This window comes from Vulpes vulpes, chromosome 4 (assembly GCF_048418805.1).
Source record: "Vulpes vulpes isolate BD-2025 chromosome 4, VulVul3, whole genome shotgun sequence".
NCBI classification, from domain to species: domain Eukaryota; kingdom Metazoa; phylum Chordata; class Mammalia; order Carnivora; family Canidae; genus Vulpes; species Vulpes vulpes.
Genome location: NC_132783.1, coordinates 75,038,851 through 75,052,520, shown reverse-complemented (window position 1 = coordinate 75,052,520; position 13,670 = coordinate 75,038,851). Strand labels below are relative to the sequence as shown.

The 13,670-nt window shown below is 42.8% G+C and overlaps 2 long non-coding RNA genes across 5 annotated transcripts in view; one reads left to right on the top strand and one right to left on the bottom strand.

The window, feature by feature from the left end:
• The window catches only part of LOC112931082 (uncharacterized), a 42,531-nt gene extending 29,372 nt beyond the window's left edge, over window positions 1-13,159 (bottom strand). For 2 of the 4 annotated variants that reach the window (XR_012001091.1, XR_012001090.1), the window contains exons 1-2: window positions 10,300-13,159; window positions 3,575-3,775 (exon numbers count right to left, since the gene is read on the bottom strand). This is a non-coding gene — a long non-coding RNA (uncharacterized lncRNA). The remainder of the gene's footprint in view (window positions 1-3,574; window positions 3,776-10,299) is intronic. The other 2 variants (XR_012001092.1, XR_003237260.2) reach the window with 2 other exon arrangements.
• Window positions 1-13,255, top strand: part of LOC140598617 (uncharacterized) — a 48,662-nt gene extending 35,407 nt beyond the window's left edge. The window contains exons 3-4 of the long non-coding RNA XR_012001093.1: window positions 10,312-10,451; window positions 13,155-13,255. This is a non-coding gene — a long non-coding RNA (uncharacterized lncRNA). The remainder of the gene's footprint in view (window positions 1-10,311; window positions 10,452-13,154) is intronic.
• Window positions 13,256-13,670: the final 415 nt, after the last annotated feature.

The window sequence follows — 13,670 nt, the reverse complement described above, 5'->3', positions numbered from 1 at the left end:
TAGTGGTAGTGGGTAACATTTATTAAGATTGAAAGGAACAGGTTTGAATATTAAAGGGGTGAAAATGGGCAGCCCGGGTGGCTCTGTGGTTTAGTGCCACCTTCGGCCCAGGGCGTGATCCTGGAGACCTGGGATCTTGAACTAGTCCCACGTCAGGCTCCCTATATGGAGCCTGCTTCTCCCTCTGCCTGTTTCTCTGCTTCTCTGTGTGTGTGTGTGTGTGTGTGTGTGTGTGTCTCTCATGAATAAATAAATAAAATGTTAAAAATAAATAAATAAAGGGGTGAAAATTAAGAGTTCTGTTTCAGACATGACCTACTTCAGATACGTATTAGCCATCCAACTAGAGGTGAGAGTTGGCATTTGGGGCTGGGAAGTCTGATATTTTGAGCATTTAGCCCTCTAAGCATCAACTCAAATATTTTGATATAAGATGTTCCCATGGCATGATGGCTCTGGGAGAGTTGAGATATCAGGTAGGGGAGAAGAGTTTCTCACACATGAGTGCTGGAAATAGAGACATCACAGCTGATATTTCCCACTGCTGGCTGTGCCTACTTGCCTTTAAATCACACGACACTTTATCACTTTGGCTTGGAATTTTGAGGGTTGATCAGCCTGGTTTCAGAGGGTGGAGCACACCCAGATGGATCACTCAGCCCTTTCTGATTGAGGTTCTGAGTTCTGTGTAAATATTCTTGGAGGGTTTGGATTTTCCATATTTAATCTCTCTTAGGTATCATGGCATTTCCCCTTGTCTGGAGGAAGATAAGAAGAGATGTCAGACCTCTCTCACTACACATGTTTGGTACTTACTTACTTATATTTTAGTAGGCTCTATACCCAAGTGGAACTCAAACTCACAATAAGAGCAAGAGTCACATGCTCTACCTACTGAGTCAGTCAGATCCATGATAATCTAAATGGCTGGAATTCACACATCAGCCAACTACTACTCCTCCAGGATGGACTGCAATGATCTTCACCTCCCTGTATTTGTGTCTTTGTGTAATATCATTCTATATTTAATCAGGGCTGAGCACTACTCTGAGCTATTAATAGGCAAAGATGAGTAATTTCTAAGACTGGGTCACAGTGCCATTGCAGCTTCCACCTTGTTCTCTTAGAGTGTTCACTCTGGGAGAAGCCAGTTGCCATCTTCTAAGGACACTCAAGTGGCCCTGGAGATTCAAGTGGGAAGTAACTGAGGTCTTCCCTCAGTAGGCAGCATCACTTTGCCAGCCATCTGAGCCAGCCCCCTTCTATTGGAAGTGGGTCCTCCAGCCTCAGTCAAGCCTTCACAAGGCTTCAGCTGACATCCAACCTCAACCTCTTGAGGGACCCCCAAGTCAGAACCAGTCCAAGATGCTCTAGAATTCCTGACCCAGGGAAAATGAAAGATAATATTATTACTATTTTAAGTTTTGGGGTGACTCAGTAATAGATGACATCCATCTTGTCCTTAAAAAGATAGCACTGTTGTTACAAACAACCTTATGAATAGAACTTTCTACTTTGTGATGTTACAAACATTGAAATAAAATTCACCTGTGAGTTTTCCAGGAGAGAAACAAGGACAGGACACAATCAACTCACAGACTTTCTGTGAGTTTTTTCCAAGCTCCACACTAAGAAGTCAATAAAGCAGAAGTTGTGATCATTTGTGGATAAAGAAGCCAAATAACCTAAATATAAATTGTGGTGTTTTAGGAACTCAGCCTACATGACAAAGCACAAAAATATTTTGGATCTTTTGTTTTTATGTCACAAACAGTTCCAAAGTTCAGAGGAAGGAACTCTGGTGTTTCCTTTATACAAAGCAGACTGAGCTGTGCTATTTAATTTATCTAAGAATGGGAAGTTATGTGATTTTGAATTCTGGGTATCATTTAGAACTCTTTATAGCAAATACCTCCTAGGATCTAACTTCTAATCAAAAGCTGCCAGAAAGTAAGTTTGGCTTTTTTTTTTCCTTGTTTTTGTTTTCTGGAAACTTTTCCACCTTTTTTTGGGGGGGGGGGGGGTATGTGGAAGATTACAGATTTTTATTCTTTGTATTTCTTTCAAGTTATTACATTCAACATGTTTTGCTTTTGTGATCATTAAATCATTAAAAAAAATAAACCCCTGAAATAATTCCTTAAACTAAGCAACATGCTAAACAGCTAAATGAAATGTTACCCCCAGCCCAAAAATACATTATTCCAATGAGATATTACACTTTTCTTAAATTTTGACTTGAACTTTTGACTTAAATTTCTCATTTTGACTTGAACATGGGCACTGTAGACTCATTCTGCTTGGTTGAACTTTCCCACCTTTTTTTTTTTTTTTTTGAACTTTCCCACCTTTAACAAGAAACTGAACTAGTAGATTTTGTTAAATCATAAGTTCACTTTCTGTGCAACTACCCCGAACTTAAAATGTTACACTCTGCTGTTTTTAACAGGTGGAAGCACTTTCTTATCTCCAACATAGTGTCTAAGTGGCTAAACACAGATAATCCTGTACCATTTTAATCAGTTTCAAGTTTATTTGGCATTTATCAACTCATTTGAATCTTAAAACCACCCTGTAGGGGGGCAGCTCATCCCATTTAAGAGATAAGAAAACTGAGGTGCAGAGAGGTTATTCACCAGCCTCATCTCCTTGAACAATTCCTTAAGTTACTTTATCTCTGAGAAGCGAGTGGGTTGGACTGTTTTCTGAAGTGCCTTCCAGTCTTAAATTTCCTTTATTTCACGCAATTTGGCAGGATCAAGTCAGTGTGTGAGCTACGAAAGCACAGACGTGGAGTTAGGTGGCCTGGATCTTTGTTCTACAGTTTGCTGGCCTTGCACACTTGGAGGAATCACTGAAACTCCCCAAATCTCAGTAGCCTTGTTCATAAAAGGGAGCTAACAAGATATACCAAATAGGATTATTTTGCATGCCAAATGAAATGAAACATGTAAGTCATTTATTTGCTCTGGCAACTTGATCTAGTTACTCTCCCTGGACCCCAGGTTCCCAGACATAAAATACAGATAACAGGCAGGAAGCAAGTGCACTTCTGGTAAAATACAGGGGATGCTGTGATGTGCTAGCTGGTTTCCCTTCAGGACTGCAGCTGCCTGGGGTTTGTGGGCTCATGGTGCTCATCTAAGTCCCTCTGGAGAATTGCTTGCTGCTGAAAGCAGCTGCCTCATCTGAGGTCATGTCCCCTTCCCAGGAAGCAGCTCGTATCCAATGACTGTCAATTCAAGGCTCCAAAGGACATGCCCTCTTGCCTTGATTGGGGAAAATATGAAGGACTATCCCAACTGCAGAGCAACTTGTGAGGTCGGCCAAGCCCCCTGTTACAGTGCAGAGTGGTCCAATCTCTCTGTGGGCCCAGGGCCGTTTCCTTCCACGCCCTCACAGAGGCTGTTTCTGAGAGCACCCGCCCCCAGAAGATTCTTGCTTGTAAATTTCCATCTTAGACTCTGTTTTCTGGGAACCCAACCATCATGTAGTAACATGACGATAGTGAGATAACAGATAAGAAAGTGCTTTGAAAACTGTAAAGTTATCAGCAACAGTGGATACCACTTACCATAGCATAAGAAGGTTTATCTAGAAAATATTGCACTGGTGTGTTTTTTCATTCCTCCCATAAATTGTGTTCCTCTGCAGCCATCCTGTCATTGTGACCCCAGAGAAGAGAAAGGGCAAATATCTTCTTGCACACAAGTAGGACATGACATTAGGGTAGCACCTTTCTGCCCAGAAGGGAGAGTTTAGGGCAAGTTTCAGTCTGTGGAGGGGAGAGGAGAGAGAAAAGGAGGGATTAGGGAGGGGAGGTTGAATGCTGGTATCCACAATTTACCCCTCTTAGGGTAAAGTCTGCGTAGGGAGGTGAAAGAAACAAAAAAGACTTTCAGGTAAGGCTGAGAACCTTGCAGCTACTGGCTTTCTCTTCCGGGAACAGGCAGAGGGAAGGTGCACAAAAAGAGGTACTGCATTAGCACTGGGTGGCCTAGAAGCCATGGATGGCTTTGCACTGGCAGAAAGAGCCTAGTTCCTCATGCTCCACATGTAGATGGTGGAAAACGGGCAATGCAGAAACTTAAGCATGTCCTCCTTTAGCCCCTAGCCAGGGAGAGGACAGGACATTGAGGATTTGGGCAGGCTAGCAGAAGCCTAGGGTTAGGAAGAGGAGAAATGAGCTCTGTAAGACTACCAAAGCATGAAGGCCTGCTGAACATACGACGAGCCGACTTCAGGGAGAAATCTTGATGAGATAATGCCAGTCTGCAAGATGGTTTGAAGATTGCACAGTAGTCAGGGAGGTAGAAAAAAATTGCTGCCCTTTGCATTACATAAATGTTTTCCTTTAAATAGTAATTATTAAAAACATAAATTTATAAATAAGAGTAAGTGACATATGGTTTGGTTTGTGGTCAGCTTGTGTTCTATGTTTTGCAGATGTCACTTCACATCCTATTCATTTTTTAAAAAGATTTTAAAAATTTGTTATTAATTCGAGAGACACAGAGTGCAAGAGAGAGAGCCGGGGGCACGGTGGCGCCGAGGGGCAGAGGGAGAGGGAAAAGAAGACTCCCCACTGAGCAGGGAGCCCAAGGCACGGCTTAGTCCTAGAACCCCTGGGATCATGACACCAGCTGAAGGCAGATGCTTAACCAACTGAGCCACCCAGGCGCCCCTTTTTAAACATATTTTATTTATTTGAGAGAGAGACAGGGAGAACACACAAGTGGCGGTTGGGGCAGAGGGAGAGAGACAAGCAGACTTCCAGTGAGTGAGGAGCCTGAATTGGGGCCTGATCCCAGGACCCTGAGATCATGACCTGAGCTGAAGTCAGAAACTTAAGCAACTGAGTCACCCAGGTGCCCCACATCCTATTCATTTTTGAACAACATTAAAGCTTTGGACTTGCTATGTTCTAGTATCTAATGTAGTCTTTATTTGTAGCTCTGATAGCTTTCACTTTCTGGAACTATCAAATTTTGCGGTCTGTTGTATCCTGTGGGAAGTTTAGTAGAACACATCATAAGTGATGTAGAAGTTACGACTTGTCATTTTTTTTTAAAATTTTTTATTTATTTATGATAGTCACAGAGAGAGAGAGAGAGAGAGGCAGAGACACAGGCGGAGGGAGAAGCAGGCTCCATGCACCGGGAGCCTGATGTGGGATTCGATCCCGGGTCTCCAGGATCGCGCCCTGGGCCAAAGGCAGGCGCCAAACCGCTGCGCCACCCAGGGATCCCCTCGACTTGTCATTTTTATTGTAAACTCTAGTTTTTTTTTCTTTTTAAAGATTTTATTTATTTATTCATGAGACACACACACAGAGAGAGAGAGAGAGAGAGAGAGAGAGAGAGAAGCAGAGACACAGGCAGAGGGAGAAGCAGGCTCCACACAGGGAGCCCGACATGGGGACTCGATCCCAGGTCTCCAGGATCACGCCCTGGGCTGAAGGCGGCGCTAAACCGCTGAGCCACCCAGGCTGCCCAAAGCTCTAGTTTTGAATTGTTTATGCATAGCTGTGGTTTTGCCTCACATTGGGCTGAAAGTTGATAGAATTTCAGGTAGCCTTGGTGAATGCTGACTTACATTCATTATGTACATCAGAAACTTGGTTTCTATAAAAGCATGTGGCAAAATTTGTAATCTTTTATATCTAAAAAATGTAGTTTCTTTAGTATAAATTAAGCTGGTCTATATGCATCTGCCTACTAGATTATGTTTTTTGAAAACTTAGATTTCAAAAATAATTACTTATGTGCACTTTGAATCATTTAGATATAATTGGAACATGAGCTGAGAATGTGATGCTTTGCTTTCTATGACTTATACCCTCTAATTGAAAGCCTAAGAGAATAATGCAGTGTGTAAAATGAAAGATGGCCAACATGCAGATTTTTCCTAATTGTATTAAGTAAAATAATTTGAGTGCTTATCTAATGAACTCTAAGTGATTCTCTAATAAATCAATAGACAAGAGATGTCTTTCATTTATAAATGTGTTAATATTTTCTCAAGGAATGAGGACTTCCAGTCATTAAAAAAGTTAATTTCCCCAGCATCCAGAATGATAACTATGTCTTTCTAAGATCATTTTTGTGTAATGATATGTGTACCCAAAAAGTTTTATCTAACAGAAGTGGTTCAAAATAATTTGGGGGGGGGGGGATCCCTGGGTGGCGCAGCGGTTTAGCGCCTGCCTTTGGCCCCGGGCGTGATCCTAGAGACCCGGGATCGAATCCCACATCAGGCTCCCGGTGCATGGAGCCTCCTTCTCCCTCTGCCTATGTCTCTGTCTCTCTCTGTGTGTGTGTGACTATCATAAATAAATTTTTAAAAAAATAAAAAAAGAAAAGAAAATAATTTGGGGGAAAGTGAGGATGGTGTTGATTCTGTTCCTCTAACAAAACCTTAAACATATCATAATACTAATATAGATTTAATCTGATTTCATTGATTTTTGAGTGTTAGGCTTTTAGAACTTAAATGATTAAATACATGATCACTAATGTCTCCATTATCTTGTTTAGATATGCTGATGCAGTTTTAATAAGGCTTAATGATTTTAAAAGATCAACTTTCTTTGCTATTGTTTTCAAAATCTAGTCTTGACATGTGATTTTTTTTTAACACACAGCAATTTTTATGAACTACTATGAAAAGTCCATACTTGACAGATTGGGAAAAAACAGTAATTTGTGATGCTAAAATGTCAGTGTATTGATAATAAAAAGCAAAAATATTATACTGGTATTTATAGAATCATAAAATAATTTCTTAACAAGCCTTTAATGTAGGGCAAATTTTGTATCTGGTTTTAGGCCATGATGTAGAAAGCAGCTAATTATAATTGCCTTAAATTATCTCTCCCAATGTAAGAGAACAAAAGTTAATAGTTGCATTTATGATTTTTAGATGAAGTTATCTATTAAGTTCATTATTAAGCTATTTTATTTAAAACAAAGCAGGGACATACATTGAAAAGGGGTTATGTCTACAGAGGACTTTTTAAAATGTGTTATATTTCTGAAAGGTAAGCACACATTTTCAATCCACACTTAAATAACAGTTAAGGAAATAAAACAAACAAGTGAAAAATTGTAATAAAGTGCACGCTATCAAACTGAAACACTTGGGTGGTCTTGACACATACTTTTAGTTGAATATAAACTTCAATGTAGTAATTCTTGAAGTATAATTTTTATTTAATATATGCATCTGAGAATTAAAAGAATGCATATATATACATAAACTAAATATGGCCAGAATGTACTCCAAATGTTAATAGGAGTTTTTGCCTCAAGGCAATTGATTTTTATTTCCTTTTCTATATTTCATATTTTCCAAATTTCTTACATTGAGTGTATTACTTTTTGGTTCAGAAAATGAACCAGTAAAGGCTAACAAAGAATTTGAGAATGACTCTCTGGTTCTACTGGTAGAAATTATCTTTCTACGGAGACTACAGAGACTACAGAGCCTGACATGCTATGGTGTGAGTCTGGAATCTAGTAATAGAATTTAAGGAGAGCTAGTGAAGGATTTGTGTCTGGCAAAGATCACTCTGGGTACAGTGTGAAGCATGGATTAGAAGGGAGAAAATGAGAGGCACCAAATCCACTTAGTAGGCAGATGTGAGGATCTGAAGGAAAAATTATGAAACCTTTTTTTTTTTTAAATAAAGATTTTATTTATTTACTCATGAAAGACACACACACACAGAGAGGCAGAGACACAGGCAGAGGGAGAAGCAGGCTTTATGCAGGGAGCCCGACGTGGGACTCGATCCTGGGACTCTAGGATCACGCCCTGAGCCGAAGGCCCATGCTTAACTGCTGAGCCACCAAGGAGTCCCTGAAATCTTGTTTTTTATATTGAAACACAAACCTGGTACTTTCTCAGATCTCTGCCTTCTTCCTCTCTCTCTCTCTCTCTAGGTCAGAGCTTCACCTGTGCCAAGGTGCTGCTCTACTTTTGAAATCCGATGAAATAGCACGTGTTGGGCATGAGAGCCCACCACCTGGGAGTCACCAAGTGGCCAGATGATATGACCTGGGGGAAGTTTAGGGGTGTTCAGCTCTCTAGGGATAAACTTTCACCACTGACAAATGGAGCCAGGAGAGAGGTCAGCAGATACCTTCTCCTCTCTTGTAGACGAGTCTGAGATGTAGTTTCTCCTTGTAGCTCTTCTAGAAAAATCTAAGTCTCATGCCTGTTGGGAGATTGTTGTGTCGTTACACAACAGTAATCAGTGTGGTAACACAGTGCATTGCACTGGGTCACATCTTTCCTTGCCTCATTGCCTCTCTCACTGTCACCATTCTGGGCCGGTGCCTCCTCAACAGAGCGCCTCACACTCTGCTCTCTACAGTAGCTGGGCTTCACCTGCCTTTACCAGCACAGTGGTGGGGGAGTGAGCAGAGCAGAGGACAAAAATATGAGAGATATTTGAAGGTAGTATTGACACCAGTACTGTCCCTTACCTCATTTTGGGAGCAAGGGACAAAAGTGTATTTGAGATGACTCCCAGGTTTTCAACTTGGACAATCAGGTAGCTAATACTAGGACAATTCCTAGTAGTAATTCCTACTATTCCTAGTATTCCTAGTATTATCCATACTAAACCCTCGGTCAATATTGAAAGAAGGATGGTACCATAACTAAGGCAAAGACTACAGAGGTATGTTTATTAATGTATCACATGTAGAGTAAACTGAAGGAGATTTTACCAGACATGAGTAAGGGGTGTTTCCAATCCTTTCTTAAGAGACCCTGTAGGGCTCCCTGGGTGGCTCAGTGGTTTAGTGCCTGCCTTCGTCCCAGGGCGTGACCCTGGAGTCCTGGGATCAAATCCCATGTTGGGCTCCCTCTCTCTCTCTCTCTCTCTCTCTGTGTGTGTGTTTCTCTCTCTCTCTGTTTCTCTCTCTTTGTCTCTCATGAATAAATAAATTTTAAAAATCTTTAAAAAAAAGAAAAAAGAGACCCTGATGCAGGACATACAAAAGAGTGGCCAAGGCCCTGGGCAGAGGGGTGAAATGTTGAGCCCAGAGGAGTGCTGACAGACTGTCCACAGTTCAAATGGACTTTATTCTTGTCGAATCTGATGTGAGCCTAGTCTGTTCCAGATAATACAGCAGAGTTTAAACCATCTCAATTGTCCCTGATTCACAGAGCAAACAGGCACAATTAATATAGTGCTAAGTCCTAAAACTCTCAATTACAAGCTATTTCCATTTTCATGAAAACCACAGAAAAACAGAGCTAAAGAGACTTCCAGAGATTATTCCCCTGGTTCAGGGATGATTTGGCACACACGTTTAGGAAAAGCACTGATTCTTATTTTCCTGCAGGACTAACACTCAACTACCAAATAACAATATCATGTTATAGAAAAGCTGGCCAAGAAAAGCTTAAAGAACTGAAGAGTAAGGAACATCTTTTGTTCAAGTAAAATAGAGAGGATGACCCCCTGAAGGTACAGTTTCTTTTTTGTGAAGTTAGGAAAATTCTGGCCCAAATGGAATTTATGGCCAAGCTAAATGCTAGAGTAGAAAGTGGCAGTAAAATAACTATTGTGCCTGCTGCTAAAACTAAAATTACTAGTATAAAAGTATAATGAAAACTCCAGTGCCATTCACAATAGAGCAATATCTTATATGAAAGTCACTGAGAAGGGGAAAATCAAGTGCAGGCAAACATTTTAAATACACTCTCGTGAGAAATACTCATACATAGTTTACATTGTTCCAGGCACTGCTCTAAGAACTTTTCAAATATTATTTATGTAATCATTATAACAATCTTATTAAAGAGGTGTTGTTGTTGGCCCTTTCCCAGATGAGGAAGCCGAGGCACTGAAAAGGTAAGTTGCCCAAGGTCCCACGCTAGCGTGGTGGGTCGAGGGTTCAAACTCATTTCCCACCAGCTCTGCAGGGGCCCCACTGTGCAGACAGCATGTTTAAACTCCCAGCTCGGCACACTGATCGCACTATGAAAAGCACAGAGGAACTGAGAAGAGAGCAGGTTTGTCTCCCATCTCCTGTTTATTTCAGTACATACACTTGCTGAGTAAAATGGTAAACTAATCACCCACACTATTTACATTGTTTTTCTCTCTTTTCCCCTCCTCCCTTGACTGAAGTTTGATTCACATATTTATACACAGGTAGGATTAAACTCTATTCCTATGGTCCAGATAGATCCATCTTGGAGCGGGAGCCAATCAGGAGCAAGCTCATGAGATTGGGGAAGCGTGACAAAATCTGGAGTTTATACTAACTAACTGAGGGATACCTTGTTTTCCAGGTCTGGAGACTCTTTATATTCATCCAGTCAGCAATTGTTTTTTTAGGTGCCTTTTATAAGACGGGCACTGTTTGAGCCTGGAGATGCTTTGTGGAACAAGATTGGCTGAGCCTCTCCCCTCACGGACCTGCGTTCTAGAGGTGAGACAAACACGAATCAAGTAAACAGGTAGACATTTAAGAGATTTGCTACGAAATATGAAAGGAGATAAACCAGGGTAATTGGCGAGTGAGTGGCTATGGCTATGCTGCATCTATACTAAAAGAGGTCCTCTCTTGGGTGACACTTGCCCAGAGACCTGAAGGGATTCAGGGGAAGCCAGGTGGAAATCTGGGGTTAAAAACCAGGGAAAACAGCAAATGCAAAGACCCTGAGGTAGGAGTCTGCTTGACATTTTTTGAGGAACAGTGAGAAGGCTGGTATGACTTAGAGAGGAATGAACACACAGAAGAGAGTGACAGAGTCAAATCCTACGGGCTGTCATCGGGAGTGTGGGTTTTATTCCAAATGTGATGTGATAGGAGACTGCTGGAGGACTTTGAACATTTCATTTTTATTTTAAAAGGACTGCTGTGGCTGCTGCACAGAGAATGAAATATAGGCTAAAGGAGTGGCCACAGGGATGACAATGAGGAGGCTACTGCAGTAGGTTTGCCAAGGAGCAGTGATGCTTGCACTAGTTGGTAGAACAGGAAGTGGTAAGAAGGGGTGGTGGGGCTTCCCATTTATCCACCTCCACAGCCACAGGCACAGGTATAAACTGGAGCATCTGACAGGAACGGCGGATACACTGGATTCGGAGTGTGAGGGAGAAGAATCTAGGGTGATGGCAAGTGGGGGGAGCTGTGTTATTATGTGGAAACTATCTCAGGGAAGATGATGACAGAAAATTGTATGGGAGACATTTTGAGGTAAAATGGGATTAGAGCTGTGAACACAAGGGCCACTGTCCTCCTTTCTCTGGGGGACTTTCTTTAACAAAAGGGCATACTTTTCTCATCCAGTCAGAATCATGGACACCCTCTGTTTCAGCCCATTCTGCGGGAAAGTCAGAGCAGTCATAGCCAGAGGAAGAAATTTCTACCTTTTTTGCAGGCGGTAGAAAAACTTACTAAAGGATGGATCTGTGTATATAGGATGTATGCTGTGGATATACTATAATTACATATATTCGCAAAGGATGTACTATAAATACACATATATGCTGAGGATATACTATAAATACATATAGATGCCGAGGATATACTATAAATACATATGTATGCTGAGGATATACTATAAATACATATATAGGCTGTGGATGTACTACAAAAACATATATATGTGCCTCCTACATTTAAAATAGATATGCCAGCTCAGTTGGAAGAACACGTATGTGACTCTTGGACTTGGGGTTGTGAGTTTGAGCTCCATGTTGGGTGTAGAGATGACATAAAAATAAAATTTTTATACAAATAAAATAGATATGCCAGTGTATATGATGTAAATACACCCACTGTGTGCATAGAAATATGTTAGCATTTACCTGATGATAGGTACTTTACCTTGCTTCACAGTTCAGTACTGATTTGAGTTTCTGCCTCACCGGCTCTCATCACCCAGGGATGATCATTCTCAAGCCCAAAGCCTCTCGAAATCCTTTCCTTCCCCCTGCAGGCCCTGGCACGCACAGGAAATATCACCTGGACACGGCAACCTTTAGAAACTAGAGGATGTTAGTGCAGGAAGGAAAAGGAAATCCACCTCCTTTACAGTGGAGGAAACTGAGCCTGAAGAATTTAAGACTCTCATGAATTCCAACAGCTGCCCTGTGTTCACAATAGCCTTGACTTTTTCAGACTTAGGTATTATGTGCATCTAAGATATCTCTAAGTAGCCACATTTCATGTGATACGGAGGATGCCCTAATCCGACTCCTCTCTAGCAAAGGGAGAAGGGAGATGTGCAGAAAAGGAAAAAAGGAGTAAAGAAAGATGGATTTTGCACACGTTACCATCACCCTAGTGAAATTTTCTCAAAGAAGAGTGATCCTCTCTGGGAAGTGGTTTTAACGAGAGAAACCCAGAAGTCAAATTCATGTTATAAAAAAGTCACATTATAAAGAAAGCTTATGTATCATTATCACCCTTTCACCTAATTTCCTCTAATTAGACTGAAAATTCTACCAGGGCCAGGATTTGGAGCTGTGACCATAGGGGTTGCGGGTTTGGTTCCGCAGGTGTAAAGACTCATACCCTTCCTTACAGGAATGGCAACTGCCATTGCCCACAACTCTTATTTTCGGGATACACGGAGGCTGCTCTCATGGGCAGGGGTAATAAGAATACCGAGTTCTCCCTAAGCGTTGGGCTTTGTGTTAGAGCATTTGATTTGCACCCTCATTAGTCCTCTACCCTGACACCATCCGTGCGCTACAGGCACAGTTACACCGCAGAATGGTGAGGCCGAGGCAGCAGGCATTGGGGGGAGAGGAAGGTGCCACTGTTCACAGAGGTAAGCAACGGAAGAGCTGGTATTTGGACACCGTACCCTGAGCACCTAAACGCCTGTATTCTTTTGATGGGTCTCAGTGAAGCCTGGCAATCTGCGGGGAGGGGCAGCTCTAAAGCTTGCCCAGTTCCAGCTGGTGACCCAAGGTGGGATCAGAGCTCATTCGCGCGCTTTGCCCCCCTGAGGGAGCCGTGCCAGGCACTGAAGGCGGTCAACAGAGTTACTTACTTTGTTTCGGTGGAGAACAGGTGATGGATGACTGGGGCTCTCAGAGGAACCAGGACCAACATCTTTTAACATTTTCCTGCCGGTTGTGATTTTTATTTTAGGGCATCTTTTCCCTGTTTTCCTAGATTGTCACAAAACATCTGCACAATGACCGGAGGCGTTGTGACGCCCTGAGTCGAAAAATCTAAGGCCAACTTGGATGAAGGAAAGCTTTGAAGTAGGAACACGGTCTGCCCTCGCCTTGGTTAAAGAAATCGAATGGAAGCGATTTGTCCAGATGGGAGCATCTTCCAACAGCCCCGGCCGCTTGGCAAACACTGCGGCTTGGCTAGACGGCTGGGCTCGAGCGCGCACATCCGAGGGCCGAGCTCCGGGGTCTGGAGCAGGTCCGGGGGCTCGTGCGGCTCCTTCCCCGGGTTAGGGCCCGGGGGTGGGGTGGGGGGGGAGGGGCGGGCAGACGCGCGTCTGGGTTGACGCCCCTCGCGGTCCCCACGCCGGGCAGGCCGCGCTGGAGGGAAGCCGGCGTCTCGGGGCTACGGCACTGGGCCAAGGAGGGGGAACCCCGCCCTCAGGGCCCGCCCGATCCGCGGGCCCCCCCCCCCGCCCCGCCCCGCCCCCGGGAGACCGGCCTATCTGCCCCT